The sequence below is a fragment of the Myotis brandtii genome, unplaced genomic scaffold (assembly GCF_000412655.1).
Source record: "Myotis brandtii unplaced genomic scaffold, ASM41265v1 scaffold503, whole genome shotgun sequence".
Lineage (NCBI taxonomy): Eukaryota > Metazoa > Chordata > Mammalia > Chiroptera > Vespertilionidae > Myotis > Myotis brandtii.
This window is the reverse complement of record NW_005369181.1, coordinates 692,110-699,280: the sequence shown is the minus strand read 5'-3', so window position 1 is coordinate 699,280 and position 7,171 is coordinate 692,110.

The window sequence follows — 7,171 nt, the reverse complement described above, 5'->3', positions numbered from 1 at the left end:
GTGGCTGAGCAGAGCTCCTCCCATGTGAGAGCGCCCTGACCACCAGAGGGCAGCTCCTGCATTGAGCGTCTGCCCCCTGGTGGTCAGTGTGTGTCATAGTGACCAGTCATTCCCAGTCTTTCTGCTGTTAGGGTCAGTTTGCATATTACCCTTTTACTATATAGGATTCTCAGGTGGGGGCGGACTAGTTTGGCCTGAAGGGTGTCCCGGTTCAGGGTGGGGGACCCGCTTGGGTGCCTGGCCACCCTGGGTGAGAGGCGGATGGCTGTTTGCGGCTGGTCACACCCTCTTCAGGGTGGAGGTCCCCATTGGGGTGCCTGGCCAGTCTGGGTGAGGGGCTGAGGGCCGTTTTCAGGTTGGCTGGCAACTGAAGATCCCAGCCTCTCCTTTTTTTCTCTTTTTTGTTAATTCTGGGATTTATTTGCCTTCTATAATTGAAACTTTGTTGTCGTCACTGGTGCTCCCAGTTCTGAGGCCGTGGCTGGCTGAAAGCAGGTATCTGGGGTTTGTTTAGCTTCTATAATTGAAACTTTGTTGCTTTTGGAGCTGTTGCTTTCGGAGCTTAGAGCAGGCCGCGGCAGGCAGGGAACCTTGGCTTCCTCCATCACTGGAGCAAGCAAACCTCCTGCTTGCTTCAGCTGCGTGGCTGCTGGCCGCCATCTTTGTTGGCAGTTAATTTGCATATCTCGCGGATTAGCCAATGGGAAGCATAGTGGAGGTACGGTTATTTACCCTTTTTGTCTTTTATTAGATAGGATTGTATTCTTATATGGTTATTATAGACACACCCTAATTTGAACATTGATAAGTTATCTATTTGACAGAAATGACGTGAAATATAAAGGCATACTTAGAGTGAGATCATCATTAATTTTAGATTTAAATTTGTATCTCTGGGTTTTTAAAATATAATGAGGTATTTTTACCCAGTTATAATATTAATTTATCTAATGATTTAGTTGAATTGTATCTTAGCAGCTACAGGTAAGTTGAAAAATACAAAATTTCAAAATGCTCCTGGCAGCATGAAACATTAAGATGATTTTTATCTGATTTATAATATAAATATTTATCATTAAAATGTGTTGATCTATTATGTAATTTTATGGTTATTAAAGAAAAATCTAATAAAATAGATCCCCTTTATTAGAAGCTGTTATGAAACAACCTGATATTGAACTGCATCAAGTTTGATATCACACACCAATATGTAGCTTTGCTATTTGTCTAAAGCTTATCAATAGTTTGTTCTATTCACAGTGAATAAATTTCTTTAATCTAAAAATTTAATCAGGAAGCATAGCAACCATGCAAATCTCTCATTTAGTTCATATTAATAATGGGGTAATTTTGTTTCAATATATATAGTAGATATTTATTTGGACTAATCTGTATATTGAACCAACCACAAAAATAATATTCTTTGGTAGAGAATTGTTTGATTTAAGGTTAAATCAACTGTTTTTGTTTTATTATACAGCAATTTTTTTTCTTTCTTATAATAAACAATTTGGATTTATGGCAGGTCACCTGCCCAATCCCTAACAGAGAATAATTCAAAATTTTACATTTCTATGAGTCAAATTCTGACGAATGATAAGCTATCCTATTGACAAAATAAAACTCTTATAGATTTTATTTATAACTAAAAAGATTTAAAATTTTGTAATTATAAAATATCATATATCCCAAACAATATTCTCTTTGGTCTCTAGGACACTTCTGATTTGAGACAGTATTAAAGAGAAACATAATATCTATGTGATTTGTTGTGAGTCTAATTGTGTCCACCCTCCCCCAAAATATCTTTTAATGAGAAGAAACAAAATTAAATAAAGAAAACAAAATCATGAATTAATTAAGTTAATATACATATATACTTAGTATTTTTGCAAAATCAAACTAGAATATATTTAACCTATTTAACCCAAGACCTATATGTAACCCAAAACTAGTGTCACTGTCATTTGCTTGTTGGTCCTGATTCCCTGCTTCTTTTCCCCTGCTCTGCACCCTCTGGTATTGGGATGACTTCCACGTGCTACATTTACTGGAAGTCCTTATGAACTGTCTCCTGGTTAGGTTCATTCAATGAAAATCATTGAAGAGAAATTTATGGGAAAGATGAAGAGAGACCAGAGGACTTTCCCTCCTCTTCCTCTGAAGAACCCAAATAATGCCGTGTAACCTTTCTTAAGGGTCCAAGTTTCTACACTTTCTTGAGGACTCTTAGCTTCAGCTTCAGCCAGATGACTCCTTCACAGTGCCAGCTCCTGCCTGATGCCTCTGAATAGCAGGATTTGATACTAAAACTGCTTACTGTTACTGTGCTCTAGTACTATGCTCTCCCTCTGCCCATCCACCGAAAGCTCATTACAGCTTCCTGTTGTATTTGCCTCACCTTTCACATTTTCATCTCTGCCAACAAACTTGAAACTAGTTTCTTATTTTAAATCTCTCCACCTGTTCATGGTGCTATTTTTCCGCATGTATCCTAATATACTAGGAAATAATCAATTATTAAACTAACTGGCCCATTTTTAATAATTCCCGTTGTGGTGTGTGTAATTCTAAAGTGGCTCTCAAGATTCCTGCCCCTGACACACATGCACTATGTAATTCCTTCTCTTTGAATATGTATGGAAATAGTGAATATAATGCGATATCACATCCATGATTTGGTTATTAAGTGACAAAAGAGATTTTTGCAGACGTGATTGCATTTCCTTATTATTTGACTTCAAGTTTATCTAATGGAAATTACTGTGGGTGGGTGGGCCAGGCATAATCAAATGAGCCACTAAAAAAGTATTTAGGATTTTTCATTTTTTTAACAGTAAATATATTTATTCATTGAGAATTTATATTTTTGAGAGTATTTCAGTTGCTCTGTGAAGGAAGAGTATAAAATGACACTTTTTAATAGGTGTATATAGAGTTAAATATGATTCAAATAATTTTGATTTTAGCATGATAATCTCAGTCATGTTGTGTGGACACTTACCCTAGTGATTGCAAAAGAAACTGAGGACCTATGGGAAAATGTGAAGATAGGGCTCTATCTTCATATTTGTAGTTGCCACTGAATAAACTTGATTGATCTATTACGGTGAGCAACTCAACTGTTAGCATGCAATGCCTACACAGCATGCTTGGTCATCAGGTCATTTATCGTATTTCTCAAATTAGGTCTTAATATTTAGTTATCGGGGCATGACTCAGTCAGTAGCTCTGAGATGCTACATAAGAGTGGGCCTAGTTTGATGTTCCTCACCAAGACCTCCACACCTCTGTTCTCATAGTATTTTGGAAATCAAATGTCCAACCAGTGGTCAGGCTGTTCTTACTTGTCCTTACTACAAAGAAGCCTTTAGTACTTCTGATTTTTAAATGTTAACTGATGTGTGCCTCTATCCACTGAGCCAAACCGGTTTCGGCAACTTCTGTTTTTTAAATGTTAACTGATGTGTGGTAATTCTGACATCAAACATTCATAGGGACAGGTGAAACTTTCTTGGTTTAAAAATAGAAATTTTAAGCATTTGTTTCTTTAAAAAAATTTTAGTTTATTAAATTTATCCGGGTACACTTGAATTATTTGTTCCTTCATAGGACATATTCCAGTTCCAATTTCTATTTGTCCAATATACATTTCACTGTTCTGCTCCTTCCTGTGCATTAGCCTCATCCTTCTTCCTTGAAGGTGAGGAAAAATATAGAAAACATGTATCTCCCATTTTCCAGAATTTTTGTTTTGTTTAACCCACTACTCATTCCATTTCTATTCAATTTAAAACAATACTTTTTTTCTTTATGAGACCCCTCAGACATCTCTTGTGAGTCACAACTTAAATATATGTTTTTATAAAAAAGGTTATCGCTTATTTTTTCTATGTGATTATTCTATAACACTTAACAGCACATTTATGGAACACTGACAATAGTACATTGTTATAGTTTAATAACACAGTGTAATTATTTGGTCACAGTGAAGGAAGATTAAATTCTTTTTTCTGAAAATGTAAATGGTTAAAGAAAATCCTTAGAATAAGTACAGTAACCACTGAGATTCTTTAAATCCAATATGCTAGTGAATCATCATAAGGGGAATTTTTTCATTGAATGAATGCTCCAAGGAGGTTAAGAAAATTGTTTACATTTTTTACATAGTACTGGAAAATTAAACTTCTAATGAAGGAATAGGACTATTATATACATTTTAGTATTTATAAATGTGGGGAGAACCATATAATATTTAGGAAAACAATATTAAATATTATATAACTAGAGGCCCAGTGCATGAAATTCGTGCATGGGGTGGGGCGGGGCTGTATGTCCCTCAGCCCAGCTTGCACCCTCTCTAATCTGGGACCCCTCGAGGGATGTCCGACTACCTGTTTAGGCCCCATCCTGGTGGGATGGGCCTAAACGGGCAGTCGGACATCCCTCTCACAATCCAGGACTGCTGGCTCTCAACCGCTCACCTGTATGCATGCCTGATTGCCCTTAACCACTCCCCTGCCAGCTGATCAATGCCTAACTGAGCCCCTGCAGGCCCAATTGCGCCCAACTGCCCTCCCCTGCTGGCCCTGTCACCCCTAATTGCCCTCCCTTGCCAGCCTGGTAACCCCTAACAGCCCTCCCCTGCTGGCCCGGTCACCATTAACTGCCCTCCCTTGCCAGCATGGTCGCCTCTAATAGCCCTCCCCTGCAGGCCCGGTCACCACTAACTGTCCTCCCCTGCCAGCCTGGTAGCCCCCAATTTCCCTCCTCTGCTGGCATGGTAGCCCCAACTGCCCTCCCTGCAGGCCTGGTTCCCCCTAACTGACCTCCCTTGCAGGCCTGGGTCCCCCCCAACTGCCCTCCTTTTCAGGCCTGGTCCCTTCCAACTGCCCTCCCCTGCTGACCTGATTGCCCACAATTGCCCTCCCCTGTGGACCATCTTGTGGCAGCCATCTTGTGTCCACATGGGGACGTTAATCTTTGACCACATGGGGGTGGCCATCTTGTGTTGGAGTGATGGTCAATTTGCATATTACTCTTTTATTAGATAGGATATTTATAATAAATAATTTTGAGCCTATAAAATATTTTAGAAAACAAAATCAAAAGTAGTTGAAACAATATTGTGACTCATCCTGAAAGATGCAAACTCTTGCCAGTTACATAATCTTAATGGAAATAAAAGTACTTGCCTTATTATCCTATCTAATAAAAGAGTATTATGTAAATTAACCATCACTCCTAGACAAAGATGGCGGTGCTCATAGTGGCCAGAGCAGGATGCTGGCGGCATTGCCCTGGCCATGCGAGCCCAGCGTCCACGCCCCAGCTATATGGCATGAGGGCTGGGGCTTCTGGCCAGAGGCCTGGGCGAGGGATGCTGGGCTTTCCTTGCCCCTGGCGTGAGGGCCTTGGGCCATAGCGAGGGACACTGGGCTCACAGCGACGTGAGCCCAGCGTTTCTGTCCTGGCCGGGCGGCAGGAGGGGAGGGGCCTCAAGCCACAAGCTGAAGCTGAGAGCGCAGGGAGAACCAGGAATGCTGGGAATTGTAGTTCTTGTGTCAGCCCCTGGACCAGAAGCGGAAGCCAAGAGTGAGGGGAGCACCAGAAATGCTAAGAATCATGGTTCTGGTGGCGAATGCATTGCGTGATCTCTTAGACACTCCAGAGAAGTGAGCCTGGTGCAAGTTACTGTTGCGGGTGGGGGATTGAGGGAAAGCAAAGGTGAGAGACATGTCAGAATGTCAAGGAAAAATTAAAAGGAAGATATTCTGCAACTTTTAGGAAATCTCCACAATGGAGCAAAGAAAAAAATAAAGAGCTCTATTATTCTGTGAGCACCAAACCAGACTGGGCTGGGGTCTCACACAATTTACTCATATGATTGCAAAGACAGACAGAAACTTCACTCTTTCATGTACCCTGGCAGATACAATGCACAACATGAACGTTTTCACGAAAGAGGACTTAACAGCACTGTTTGCTATAGTCCCTTTGGTAAGTCCCATTTTTAGTGGCCATCTGTGTTTGTTAATTGCCATAATCAAGAGTAAAAATTAAAACTTTTCTATCTCTATGACAAGCAGGTCCTTACAACTTGGACCAAGGCAACTATCTATAATAATAAAAGTGTAATATGAGGAGCAATGAGGCTGGCAGGCAGAGGCAGTTAGGGGCAATCAGGCAGGCAGGCAGAGGCTGTTAGGGGTGATCAGGAAGGCAGTAGAGTGGTTAGCGACAATAAGGCAGGCAGAGGCAGTTAGGGGTGATGGGGCAGGCGAGTGGTTAGGGGCAATGAGGCAGGCAAGCAGAGTGGTTAGGGGCAATCAAGCAGGCCGGCAGGCAAGCAGTTAGGAGCCAGTGGTCCTGGATTGTTAGAGGGTGCAAGCAGGGCTCAAGAACTGCCCTACATCCCATGCAAGAATTTTGTTTACTCAGGCCGGCAGGCAAGCAGTTAGGAGCCAGTGGTCCTGTATTGTTAGAGGGTGCAAGCAGGGCTGAATAACTGCCCTATATCCCATGCAAGAATTTCGTTTACTGGGCCTCTAGTCTACACTAATAAAAGAGAAACATGGTAATTAGTGTACGACCGCTACCCTATCAGGCAGGCAGGCAGAGGCTGTTAGGGTTGATCAGGAAGGCAGTAGAGTGGTTAGCGACGATAAGGCAGGCAGAGGCAGTTAGGGGTGATGGGGCAGGCGAGTGGTTAGAGGCAATGAGGCAGGCAAGCAGAGTGGTTAGGGGCAATCAGCAGGCCGGGCAGGCAAGCAGTTAGGAGCCAGTGGTCCTGTATTGTTAGAGGGTGCAAGCAGGGCTGAATAACTGCCCTATATCCCATGCAAGAATTTCGTTTACTGGGCCTCTAGTCTACACTAATAAAAGAGAAACATGGTAATTAGCGTATGACCGCTACCCTTCCCATTGGCTAATCAGCATATCCTTATGCAAATTAACTGTCAGCCAAGATGGCGGCCGGCAGCCATGCACTGAAGCGAGCAGGGAGGCTTGCTTGCTCCAGTGACAACGGACTCCAACATTCCCCACCTGACTTGCCGGCCTCTCAGCTGCAACTCTAAGCAACTATGTTGCAAATATAGAAGCTAAACAAAACCCCAGAAACCTGCTTTAGTCAGCCAGGCTTCAGCCAGCCAGACCGAAACATTGTATC